Source organism: Euleptes europaea, chromosome 12, assembly GCF_029931775.1.
Source record: "Euleptes europaea isolate rEulEur1 chromosome 12, rEulEur1.hap1, whole genome shotgun sequence".
In the NCBI taxonomy this organism is placed as follows: Eukaryota; Metazoa; Chordata; class Lepidosauria; order Squamata; family Sphaerodactylidae; genus Euleptes; species Euleptes europaea.
The window spans coordinates 54,711,280-54,725,310 of record NC_079323.1 but is presented as its reverse complement, the minus strand read 5'-3'; positions in this window follow the sequence as shown (position 1 = coordinate 54,725,310).

The following is a 14,031-nucleotide window of genomic DNA, read 5'->3' as shown; positions in this document are numbered from 1 at the left end:
TATTACTGCATCCAAGAAAGCTGTCCATTTCAAATGCCTTGGGGCAAATTTCCTTACTTGCGGACAAATGCAGCCTGGAACATGGCAACCTCAAACTCAGACCAGCTAATTGAAGGCAGCTAATACAAAATCCCCTTAAGGACCAGAATAATGATGGGCCTGCATCGGATGGTAGGAGGAACTCCTCCTTCAGCCCTCATTGGCTCTCCAGGCAATGAAGGAACGGCAGTTGCCTTTCTGTAGAAGGACATGGCTGACAAGTGAATGCCCATGGTTTTGGGAGCTAGGCCTTTTCCCGTCAGGGAAGCAGGGTAGCACAAGACCATGGACTCAGAGGTCGGCAAGGAGTAACTGCACCTTTTCTGCTCTGAGAAATTGAGGAATGCTGCTCCTCAGCATGCACTTTTTGCTGGAGAGGGCTTGAGTGATAAGGGTGTGTCAGGTGGACAGCTTGCCATTTAGTAGGCAGTGATACCTAAAAGCTCCAGCCCTGGAGATGACACCCATAACAGAGACTCACTGAACTGTTTGAAACAGTGCTGCCTGCACTTTAATAGCCTGCTGCTCTGGGCTAGCTCTCCCCAGCTTTGTACAAGCCAGACTTTCCAGGGACAAGAGGCCGGATCACCTCTGCAGAACCAGCAGAACAATTGCCATGATCCCTGATTGCCTCTTGATCCAAAAGCCTGAGCCAAAGAGAAGCCATTATTGCAAGGCGAGAGCATCACGTAGCCCTTCTCTGCATATTCCCCCCCTCCTGTGTATCCTGGGAAAACATCCTCAGCTATCTACATTAAAGGATTCCCCCTGCCGCCTCCCTGGAATGTGAAGATTTACAACCTCCGGAGAAGGACCATCTCAGGATGTATAAATCAAGGATGCCAGCTTAGTAAACAAATTGCCACCTCACCCTATCTCTGACCCTGAAATCTTTTTAATCTCTTTTTGTTGTTGGAAGGAGCCATCTGGAGAATCTCACTCCCCCCCCCACCCCCAGAAAAGGGTATATTTTGCCCTACCCAACAAGGCTCAGTGCAGATCTTCCCCCTTCACTCTCTGCCATGTCTCCCTCGTGTGTTAAGTTCCATACACCCCTCCCCCCCCGCTGTATTCTGTCTACCTCTATGCCACGGATGTTGGAACATCTCCACTTCTAGAGATTGGTAAAGTATCCTAATTAATAACTCCCTCAATGTCTGTAGCTTACCTTTATCTTTATTCCTAGTTTCTCGTATGTGTGTTACTTGTAACATTGAATGAATGAATATATATATATATAAACACCTTTTAATTTGGAATTTCTGAGTCTGTCTTTATTTGGGGAGTCACTGAGAAAAACCCTCGTAGACATAGGGCGATCCTGGCTTAATAAATACATAGTTACCGATTGCTCGAGCTAATTCCCCATCCAAAGAGCAATTTTGGTAACAGTTTATTGGTGGAGAAAATGCGGGCAGCCCCTGCACTTGTGAATGCCTTGTGAAGTCGACGCACAAGCATTTCCATGGCAGACGTAAGGGGAAGTCTCGGTGACTCTCTGAATCTTGACTGAATGCATCACCTGAACAAAATTGTCATATTAAAATAACAAAGTGTGTGTGTAAACTGTGTGTTTGGCTCTAGAGAGCGCTATCTTGTGGGTTGGCTTCCCCCCCCCCGTCCTGAAAACCCTCTGTAGGAGTTTTTTTTTAGAGAATTCCTTGTGAGTAAACTGGTCACTCTCTCCTTGAGATTTCTCTATGGTGCGCTTACCTTCCAGCCACCACTAGAGCTAAGTAACTGAATTTTTTTTGTGAAACTGAATCTTTATTGTGAACCTGAATCTTTATTGTGAACCTGAATCTTTATTGTGAACCTGAATTTTTATTGTGAACCTGAATCTTTTTTGTGAACCTGAATTTTTTTTGAGTAACTGCATATTTGAATATTGAGTACCTGAAAACTTGCGATCTGGACGCAGATCATAGCCGGGGTGAGCTCAAGCCCCCCCCCCAAACAGGAGCGACGGCACTGGCTGTCTGCTACTGAGTGAAACTGAAAGATTGGCCGGGAGCGAGGTGCCCCCCCAATCCAAGAGCAACTGCAAAGTCTGAACCCCAGGAGCGACGGCACTGGCTGTCTGCTACTGAGTGAAACTGAAAGATTGGCCGGGAGCGAGGTGCCCCCCCAATCCAAGAGCAACTGCAAAGTCTGAACCCCAGGAGCGACGGCACTGGCTGTCTGCTACTGAGTGAAACTGAAAGATTGGCCGGGAGCGAGGTGCCCCCCCAATCCAAGAGCAACTGCAAAGTCTGAACCCCAGGAGCGACGGCACTGGCTGTCTGCTACTGAGTAATTGATAGGATGGGCTCGAGAGCGAGGTGCGTCGAGGCCCCAATCCAAGAGCATTGGAAAGTCTGGAGTGGAATGCACAGAATTTCCAATAGAGAACCCTGGAGGGGAGTATCCCCTTGAAACAATGTGGGTTGTGTAGTCTGGCTGCAGCAGACTGCACTAGCCTGCCTTAAGCAATGGACCCTGGGTTAAAACCACCCCCAGAGCAATAAAAGAGTGCTTGCAAAAATATCTAATTAGAAATTGTAGCAATTATAGCTCAACTTGAATCCCTGAACTTTTCTTCCACGCTGGGCTGCACCCCAACAGCCAGCGATTAAAAATCCAGAGAGCCCTGATCGACTCCAACCCCTCCCTTGATGTGGACTATGGAACGTTTTCCCCCGCCACCCTGAAATACCCACAGGTGGCGTTTCAATCCCAAGAGTGCAGATCAGGCTCAAACCCATTCCCCTGGTTCTCTACTGAGAAACGGATTTCTTTTGCCTCACCAGGATCAGCCAGAGCGATCCACCCTTTCCCCCAGAGCTATAGTTTTCATCATGGCAGGAAAATTGAACAGTGACCCCAGCCTAAGCAAACTAAAGAGATGGCTGCCAAAATTAAGTCATGGTGATCCTTCAAGGCACAATATTGGCAAACGCGACCCTGTTGGATCCCAGGCAACTAATACTGGACTAATGAAGGATAGGAGTGATTTGTCCCATGCTCTCCTTGAAACACAGAAGGAATTAAATCAAGGGAAAGGAGCAATGAAAGCTGCCTTGAGCAGGATCACCTCACTTCAGCAAGAACTAGACCATTCTAGGGCCACAATCCAGTATTTACAAGAGCAAATCATGGCCCAAGACAAGAGCAGAAACTCTGCTGCCCCTTCCCAAATGAAGGAACAGCAGAAGATCCCATGGGATTGTAGCAAGGCAAAACTGCCTCTGCTCATTCCCTCGAGTGACAAAGGGGAACTATCGGCTTCCTCCCCCGCGGAGGAAAGCTAGCTATAAACGTAGCGACCTGCCTACCCCCGCCTTGGGAGCGGCAAGACACGAAGGAAAATTGCAGTAACTTCATAATCAAAATCCAACATTGTGACTTGGTTCAATACGAAGGAAAAATGCCGTTTCAAGCCTCTGTCTGAAAATTACCATGCAATGTGCATCTCTCCCCCCCCCCTTTTCCATCTCTTTTGATCCTATGGGCTTTTCCCATGCAATGTGCATCTCTTCTTGCCATGCAATCTGCCCCACCTCTTTCCCCCTTTTGAGTGAATGTGTGTGTGCGCGCATCCCCACCCCCCTCTCTCTTTTCTAAACTTCATTCTGTACTATTCCTAGTCAGCTGAACGAACATGCAAAAAGCCTCCTCAGTGCAGGAAGGGAAATGGTTAAAGAAGTGTGTGCCTAGTTTTAACTATGTAATGAAAGAATTAAAATCTCTGCAACTCAATGTTAAGATGTATAGCCTCTTCGGCAACGAAAGAGTTAACAAGTCAAGCTGTATTGCCATGGGGGAGCGGATCTTGAGGGAAGATCCGAGCAAAGCTCTCTCACTGTTTTCTAAATTATAGCAGAGCCTCCCTGGCGCAGGGAAGTGTACCTGAACCATAAAGAGTACCAAATAACTTGTTTTCATTTGCAGGAAACAATGACATGTCTCTGTGTATCTCTCATCACCCTTGTGATGGTTTTAAGTAAAGATTTTTACCGGGGCTTGTTTCTTGAGAAAGGTATGGCCAGCCTTTCCCAAGAATATCATCAACCCCCGTCCACCTCTCCAAAATAAAGGCAGTTTTCGCACAATTTGGCAAAGAGGAAAATGAAGTGAAATTACATGTGTATATGTGCCCCCCCTTGCCTGCTTCATATTGAAACTTGTATGTGTGTGTGTGTGTGTGTCGACCCCACGGTACCAGGGGAAGGCACTGGAATGAGATATTTTGTGAGTGTATTGAATGAAGTGAATATGGAGTGTCTATTTCATTGCGCAATGAAAGCCTTTTTTTTTTAATTTTCTTTTATGTGAATATATGTGTGGACCGTGGTAATGTATAAAATGTGATGTGTTCTCCAGCCAGTTAGGAATATGTGACCCAGTGAAGAGTCAGTGTGAGTGCATCAGAGCAAAGGTTTCCTTGTTTGTTTGTTTTTACCCTATGGAATGAATGAGGGAAGGGACAGCTTAGTACGCTTTGCTCCCCCCCCCCTTTTTCAGCTCCACACTCGATATTTTCTGGGTCTTGTGGTCATTTATTGTGGTGGAAAAAGGAATGGTAAAAGTATGTAGAAAGACAGGATTTTTATAGAAAGTGATGGTTAATGGCATGGCATCTAGTGTGAGGCTGCTACTCATAACAGATGCCTGTTAAGGTGTGTTTTCGTAAATGGAAGGTTTTGAAGGTATGGAAATGAAAGGATTTGACAGAGGTGTCTATGTGTTTCAGAGGGGCTGCACTGAACTGATGCAGCAGTGGAAGGAAACTTTCCCCACAAAATAATGGTCACAGCCCAAGATTGTAATATTATATGTAAACAATGGTCTTGCCCATCCCAAGATTGTATTGTTATTTGTATGTATAAAACGCTTAAAAGCAGTCCTGTCCCATTTAAATCAATGTTCAGGACTTGCATTGTACTTTTCCAAGCAGCACTTTGCACATGCCCAAGTGCTGCCACAATTGCCCCATTTATACTCCTTTCATCTGATTGCATCAGAAGAAAGGAAGGGGGGAGAGAAGGACACCCGGTCCTGTCCGGTCCATTTTTGTTTTTTTTTATCTGAAAACTTTTAAAGGAAAGGGAGATATGACCCACTTTTTATTTCTTTTGGACTTTGAATTTGAGGGATTTTTTTTTTTAAGTTCCTGAACAATACCTGATCATTTGCAATGGATCCATTTTAATCATTGTGCCTTCTAAGAATCCAGCCTAAGTTTGTGATTTAGTTTATATGATTTTGGCCTTCTTCCAGTTTTTTTGAATTTTATTTTTGAGGAGTTTTAAATGCTTCAACCTAGCTCTTTCATTCCCCTTGCGGAGTACCAATGAATATGGCTATCAGAGATATGAAAGGGGGGAGCCCCCCCCCACTTGAAGGGTCTCTTCCCCCTCCCTTCTTCTTGAAATGCAGATTGCCTGGTATTCATTAACAATCTTGCCTCCTGTTTTCCCTCCCTCCTGAAAGCCATGCCAACCAGCCAGGAAACCGGGAAGAGAGGCAACGCACTACCAACTTTTTTGTTTTGTGTGCAGTGTTTTAACTTTCTCTCCACCTTAATGAGTTTTTTTTTCTGTTTCGCTTCAAGGAGCAGCGGTCCTTGGAGTGATCCTCCAACCACTAATGTGTATAAGTTCTATCCCTAAATATACAGGTCTCTGCTATCAGTCACTGGTGGAACTCCCTGCTGCGTGCTCCCCCCCATAATCACCTCCCAGGCAGGAGACTCCTGACCTGAAGCAATGCTACTTCAGCCCACCTGCGGGGAGAAAGGAGGAGAGTCAACAAGGAGCTTGCTGTAGGGGCATACTTAGGAAATGAATCCCTGTCTCGAAACAAACATTGCACCATTGACAATGCTATTGGGTATATATGAGTCATTCAGTCCCAGGTTACTATGATGTACGTATTAATGCAAGGATGTGATTGGTTCAGATGGGACCCTGCGCTGACATTTGAAACCCAGGGCTCCCCCCTTGTGCCAACCTCCCGTGTAAGGAACACCCCCCCCCACCAAAACATTGGGTATCCAGACAACTGCCAACTACCGCTTCCACTAGCAATGTTCTTGCACTGTCCTTTCTCACAAGGACTCATTAACAAATTGACTTAACCCTTTCCAGTACTTATAGCCCTATGATTTCTTGTTATTTTGTAGGCACAGATGCTTAGGTTTCCCTGCAAACAGCCATCCTGATAGCTTTAGTATACTAATCCAGATTGAATTGGTATCCTACATCCATTACTTGTCTGTACCTGCTTCACCTTCCAAGGTTTTATATTAGTTCAATGCCTAGACTTAATGGTTTAGTAATGTTTACAAACTTGCCAAGTTTTATGTATGTTAGCATTAGGATTTTTCTGAAACAGTTGATTGCCCAAGATGAAAAGATTAAGATAACAACCTATCTCAGCCACTGCATTGATGGAATAGATTTTAGATATTTATATGTGTAGTCCCTTTTATTGGGTATAAACATGAATGTTATGATTTGATCCCATTGGATATATATGTGTGTGCAAGCTGCCATTCTTCCTTTACCTATGCTTTCACACATCTATGAGTTTTGGGTAGATGGATGCAAAAATGGCCCAGCAAAATGATAGTCACCTACCAGGCTACACGGCTCTCCTAAAAGCAATATAGAGACCTGTGTAACCCCTAGGCTTGCTCTTAAGTTTTTATTATTTTCTATTTTTGACTTTCCAAGGTGGGGACAACATTTGGCATCCCCTAGACAAAAATTAAAGGGAGGGACTGAGGGACCCCCTTCCCCCCTCTAAAAAGGTCCTGCCCTTGGACAGTCAATCTCTTTTTGCACCTGAAAATGTGTTTTTGCTTCTTCATGTGCCAATCCCCTGACACCTACTTTTGCCCTGACAACCAGTAAGGCACCCATCATGCTCCAGCATTTGAAGATCTGCATGTGCCAGGCCCTCTGGGGCACGGGATTTTGCACCAATGTTCTTTTGTATAAGGATATAAATGTGTATGTGAAAGCTCGCTTTTGTGTTAGCCTTGCAGCCCGCTCTATTTCCAGCTCACTGTGAACCAATTAACCCCTTCCACAGTCTTCTGGGTATACATCCAAGCAAGAAGCATGAACAGCCGTAAAAGAGCTGTAATTTATGGAATCGTTTCAGCAATGTTATTATTATTATTTTTTGTAACCAAAAAGTGAAAGCGATACTGAGCCTCTAAGCACCTGGAGCCCTGCGTCTCTATCATCAGCCTGCAGCGAAGACCTAGTTAAGCTAATTAACCCTCTCCTTGATATAGATATGAGCTCACGAAGTGCTCTAAGGGGGGTGCTTTCCTATTTCCTACATTGTAACTTAATTGCGATGCCAGCGGAAACTTTCCTTTCCTACTAACTGTAACCTTGTAAAGAAGACTGACAGTTTTTTTTCTCTGCAAACTGCAACATCCAGAGTTTTTTTCCCTGTACAGTTTTCTATGTATTGTAAATAGCAGATAGCCAATTTAGTTACTCTCTCTCCTTCTTGTTATCTTTAAACTAGTTAGAAAATCAACAAGTGTAAATAATTGTACATATATATCTATACCTCCTAGCACAACTCTATTCAATGTATCTACTTCTCACGAGTAGTAACAGCAAAACCAATATAGTACCCAGGTGTTTCCAATTCCCGTGGCTGTCACCCTTTTCAATCTGACCCGTTTTTAGCTTAGATTGCAAAATGGCTCCTACACTTCCCTTTGATTTATACATCTACTGGGTCTCCAATCAACACTACAAGCAAGTTCCAGCGACCCCGTTCCTGTGTTCCAGACCGTTCCTGTGTTCCAGTCCGTTCCTGTTTCTAACTTGCTGCCTTTAGTTTCCAGCATTCCTGCTTCAGCGCTCCTGTTATCCTGCCTCCAGCAGTTCCTAAGATCCAGTTTTTGTGGTGGCTCCGTCACGAAGTTCTGGAGCCACCAAAGGGGGGAATTGATACCTAAAAGCTCCAGCCCTGGAGATGACACCCATAACAGAGACTCACTGAACTGTTTGAAACAGTGCTGCCTGCACTTTAATAGCCTGCTGCTCTGGGCTAGCTCTCCCCAGCTTTGTACAAGCCAGACTTTCCAGGGACAAGAGGCCGGATCACCTCTGCAGAACCAGCAGAACAATTGCCATGATCCCCGATTGCCTCTTGATCCAAAAGCCTGAGCCAAAGAGAAGCCATTATTGCAAGGCGAGAGCATCACGTAGCCCTTCTCTGCATATTCCCCCCCTCCTGTGTATCCTGGGAAAACATCCTCAGCTATCTACATTAAAGGATTCCCCCTGCCGCCTCCCTGGAATGTGAAGATTTACAACCTCCGGAGAAGGACCATCTCAGGATGTATAAATCAAGGATGCCAGCTTAGTAAACAAATTGCCACCTCACCCTATCTCTGACCCTGAAATCTTTTTAATCTCTTTTTGTTGTTGGAAGGAGCCATCTGGAGAATCTCACTCCCCCCCCCCACCCCCAGAAAAGGGTATATTTTGCCCTACCCAACAAGGCTCAGTGCAGATCTTCCCCCTTCACTCTCTGCCATGTCTCCCTCGTGTGTTAAGTTCCATACACCCCTCCCCCCCCGCTGTATTCTGTCTACCTCTATGCCACGGATGTTGGAACATCTCCACTTCTAGAGATTGGTAAAGTATCCTAATTAATAACTCCCTCAATGTCTGTAGCTTACCTTTATCTTTATTCCTAGTTTCTCGTATGTGTGTTACTTGTAACATTGAATGAATGAATATATATATATAAACACCTTTTAATTTGGAATTCCTGAGTCTGTCTTTATTTGGGGAGTCACTGAGAAAAACCCTCGTAGACATAGGGCGATCCTGGCTTAATAAATACATAGTTACCGATTGCTCGAGCTAATTCCCCATCCAAAGAGCAATTTTGGTAACAGCAGGAGGTGCTGCAGATGGAAACCAATAGGATCCCCAAGTAAGTTAGCTGGGTGACGGAGCCCTTGATCTTATCCCAGGCCAACAGTCCTCTGAGCTCAGCTTCCAGAGCCTGGAAGGAAGCCAAATGGGAGCTGCCTGGAGGACTCCTGGCTGGGCCAGTGAAGAGGAAGTCATCTAGGAAGTAAATGACAATGAACTTTGAAAAATCCAAAATTATGGTTTTTGCTAAGTCAGGGAGACCCCCTTTTATTGGAGGATAAGAAGAAATGAGATCAAGCTGGTGAAATGGTTTAAATACCTAGGCATCTATTTTCACTACAGAGCTAGTTGGGTGACTTACAGGAAATTTGCGATAACAGTGGTTCAAAATAGCATTTCAGCTATTACACTTTTTTTTCCCACACAAAAAACCACCACTATGTCTCAGCTGCACTAAAGGTCTTTAATGCTAAGTCAGCCTCTCAACTTTTATATGGAATTCCAATCTTGAGCCATGCTTTAAACCAGGATATTGAAAAAATACAATCCAAATTCCTATGGAAAATTCTCGGAATATCATCCTGTGTTTCTTATGCATCCTTGTGCCTAGAAACAAGCAGAATTCGCCTGGAAACCAGAGCTGGCTTATTAAAACAAAATTCTGGTTATGATGGCACTTTAAGTCAAATTCAAATAGCTTTGTCCATTATATGCTAACAGAATTTGAACGATCCAGTTGGATAAACCATATTGAAACCAAAATTAGATCAATAGGAATCCCCTTGGACTCTCTGCTCTGTCTTACAGAGAATTCAGCATTTGAGTTGATTGAGCACAGATTTTTAGACATAGAATTGCAGGAGCTCAGAAGATCGGCAAGCAGTAGATGTTCCCCTCTATGTTGGGAACCCTGGCCATATAATCAGGCTTTGGCGCATTACCTTATGTGTTTAACTGATCCCCAACTGAGAAGAGCTTATATGCTCGCTAGATTTCATGTCCTTCCATCAGCCCTGCTCCACGGAAGATTTAATAACGTCCCATATTCAGGCAGGTTTTTCCCTGGGGGAGGGCATAATAGAATCAATCCTCCGTGTCCTACTTAACTGTTTGCTGTATGTTAGGGGTCAATCACAATTTATAGACCCAATTTCTGCGGACAGGGAATGGTTACCCACCAAAATAAGGTGTCCTGCCTTATGACCGTACAGGACCCAATAAAAATTGAATCGATGGCAAGGTTTTTACAGTCTGCAATCAAAGAACATGAATGCCTTTGTATAAAATAAGGCTGGCTTAGGACAGCGAAATCAAGTAATCCACTTAGCCTTTTAAATTGATTTTATTGCAACACCGATGGGGGTTAGATGTACCTGTATACTATGGTTTTACTGTAATTGTTTTGTATGTTTTACTGCAATGCCAATAAAGGCTTTCATTCGTTCATTCATTCATTCATTCATTCATTCATTCATTCATTCATTCATTCAGAAGTACATGACATGAGGGGACTGGATGTGGTCCTTGACTGACTATTTTAAAAATGTGCTCAGGGTCTCAAAGTTATCACAGGCCAGCGAGAATCCCATGGGCATGGCCTTGTCAACATACCACTAGCCATTCAACCTAAAGCTTAGCATGAAAATCCCAGGGTGTACAGGTAGCAACCAGAAGGCTGATTGCACATTGCATTTGGCTATAAGGGCCCCAGGGCTGTAGGCTAACAGCATGGTCGAAAGAGGTGTATTGTACAGAACAAAACTCCTGAGGGATAGCCTCATTGACAGCTGATCCTTTTGGGTAGGAGAGGTGGTGGATGAGTCCTAATTCACCCAGGACCTTCTTGGGAACCACCCTCAGGGGTAAGGTTGCCAGGTCCTCCCTCTCCACCGGCGGGAGGTTTTTGGGGCAGGGATGGGGTGGTGATCCTGTGCACGATGCAATTATGCCACTTCCAGGTTTACCCCAGAAGCGCCGCATCGCTACAGGACACTTCAGCATTCAAAACCACAAAATGCTAGAGGCTAGATCCAGTAGCTGGATGCACAGGTCTGATGTTACATGACTGAACACACTGACCTGTTGGGCTTCACAGGGCCAGCCTGAGCCTTGTGGGTCAGGGGGAGAGAGCTGAGCTGTTCAACCTATTCAGTGAGGTATACTGGGGCCTGAAAGATGCCCCACAGCAGAGCTGTGTTGCCTGGTACATTGGAGTCCCCTCAGGCCTGGGATCCCCAAGCCTGGGAGGACGCCTGCTGTTTGCTGGGAGGTAGTGCAGTTTGGATATCCTTTGGTTGACTGCCCTGGGCCCTTGGACATGGGTGGGAAGCTGCTGGCTGCCTGTCTGGAGTAGACCCTTTTTGAGTGGCATGGCAACTAGAAGGAAGAAAAAGGAGGGGAGGACATGGACCAGAGGAACCTTGCCTGCCTGTACCAGCAAGGCAATGGATTAGAGAGACACTTTTACGTCCCTTAAAAAGGTAAAGGTCCCCTGTGCTAGCACCATGGGGTGATGTCACATCCCGATGTTTCCTAGGCAGACTTTGTTTACAGGGTGGTTTGCCAGTGTCTTCCCCAGTCATCTTCCCTTTACCCTCAGCAAGCTGGGTACTCATTTTACCGACCTCGGAAGAATGGAAGGCTGAGTCGACCTTGAGCCGGCGACCTGAAACCAACTTCCGTTGGGATCAAACTCAGGTCATGAGCAGAGTTTGGACTGCAGTACTGCAGCTTACCACTCTGCGCCATGGGGCTCTTTTTTAGGACCCTTACAGCTAAGCAAATGAGCCAACCAGTAAAAGCTGGGCGCCTCTCATCTAAGGAGGGTGTGTGGGGGCTTAATGCACAGCCTGATCATGCCTCCAATTGCCGCCCTTATTGGGGAAGTAGCTTAGGGGCCGATCGTGTGCCCCCAAGCCTGGAGTGGGGCCCCAGGAGCTGCCCCAATACAGCTTTGCCTTAGAGGGAAAGCCATTCTAAAGAAATTTGCAGCAACTGTTGGGGCGGATTACCCCACCTCTGGGAGTAAGGGCCTGGAGGGAGGCATGATAGCAGCTCGGGAGGGGTGGAGACATGACCACAGCACAAGAGGTGGGATGTAGTGACTTCTGCTGAGAGGGTGGGTGTTGCACTGGGATTATCACTGCTGCAAGAAATGTCGCCACTAAAGCCAGTCGCCGCTGCCATTCCCAGCTGCTGCTGAAGATCATTGCCACATCACTGGAGTTGCAGCCACCTCTTCTCTCTTCTTCCCTTTGCTGCCAACAGTCTTCAGTTCCCTGAAGCTGGAGCCAACTGAGGAAAGGCTCCAGCAGCCACCCAGGTATATATGGGAGAGACAGATTAGAATGAAGACTTTGGTGTCCAGGTCTTCCAGGTCCTGGTTGGCCTGCCTAGGCTGCAGCTGGACCCAGTCTCCCCAGACCCTTGCAACCATCATGGAGCCAAGTGGAGAAAGGGCTATCCCCCCTTTTTGCTCATTCCCGGCCCTGAAGCTGAAAGAAATCATTTGTTTAAGGAATCTGTTATCCCAGGTAGTAACCTTTAACAGACTTCTCAGACAAAAAAGATGTATTTTTTTTTATTTCTTCCAGTGCCAGTGCACTTCTGAAGAACTGTATACATAAATAGAACATGACAACGAAACATGGAGATGAAAACTCCAGCTTTTACCCTGGTGGAAGGGGGGAACAGTGGCCCATTGTGACTACTAAAAAGACAATGACTACTAAAAAGACAAGTAGACAAAAACCAGGTGGATTGGGGGCTGCACGGAGCTGGGAAATTAAATGGTGTTGAGTAAAAAAACAAAAACCCTGTTAGGATCCAATTCACAGTGCTCAGGACTGGATCCTGCAATCATGGAAGAACAGAAAAAGATGCATACGAAGGCTATGAAAGGGGGCAGAAAAGACTTCTCGTGCTAGTCACAAATTCTTGGTAGGTATTACCTACCTGTAGCTTACTAATAAGGAATTTGAAATAATCAATTTAAATTTTCATATTGTGCACAAATCTTTGGTAAAGCATTCAGACAGTGCATATTTAAATAGTATATGTGTATAAAATGCTTTTTAATGCTTGAAATGTTTTAGTGTTTTAATGTTCACCACCTTGGGGAACCCTTAATTGGGTGGACAAGTGGCATAGAAATGTTTTAAATAAATATCTAGACTAGTGTAGTGACACCAGGGAACTAGGTATCTTTAAAAATGTCATCAAATGCTTACCTCATGGTAGCAGTGGGTTTTGTAAAGTAATATGAGATTACAAATGACCCTGAATGCTCAAAGAACATGTGGAGATGCTACTCACATCCTAATATCATGGAGCAATGAGTTTCAGATTTGCAACTACCCTTACTCCAGTTTCCCTTCCTGTGTTGCAGAACATGATGCCTCAACCTAACTTATGTTTTGGATTTGGGACAAATAATGAGGTACCTTCCAGTTCAAATATTGAATTCTACATGCTGTAAGTTGGTAGTAAACCAGCAATGGATTTGTACTATCAGAGGCTTACTTCAATATATATTAGATGGTATAGTTGTTTTAAACAGCATTCCACAAAGATTTGGGGGAACAGGTTGAACGGAATCAATATTATAAATAAAACCTAGTACAGCATTTAAATAAAATTCTCCCACTACACTCCCACTATACTCCTAGTCTCAATTGAGCATTATCTAAATGACAAATACATTTATCTTTTACTGATGCATTAAACCCCTTCCATTCCAATGCCAAAAATAACTCAAGAAAGCGATCTCCTTTTCAGTAATAATTCTTTATTGTTATTATCATTATTTTTATTTTTGCAATCATGTCACCACTGAAGGATGCTTTATTATGTTATATATCTTTGAAGACTTCCTGTCCATAGGACTTGCAATTTTCATAACATATTAGGCTTTATTTACTACCCTAACAAAAGCAAAAGATTTCTCAGTTGGCTGATTTCAAACAAATATCAGGAATATAAAACTAAGAATAACTGAGTTAAAAAGGTTTTAGCAATCCATGCTCATACGCCAGACTTGAAAGTTTGTTTCTGCAAATTATATCAAGAAATAATTTGTTGTACTGAACTGGGA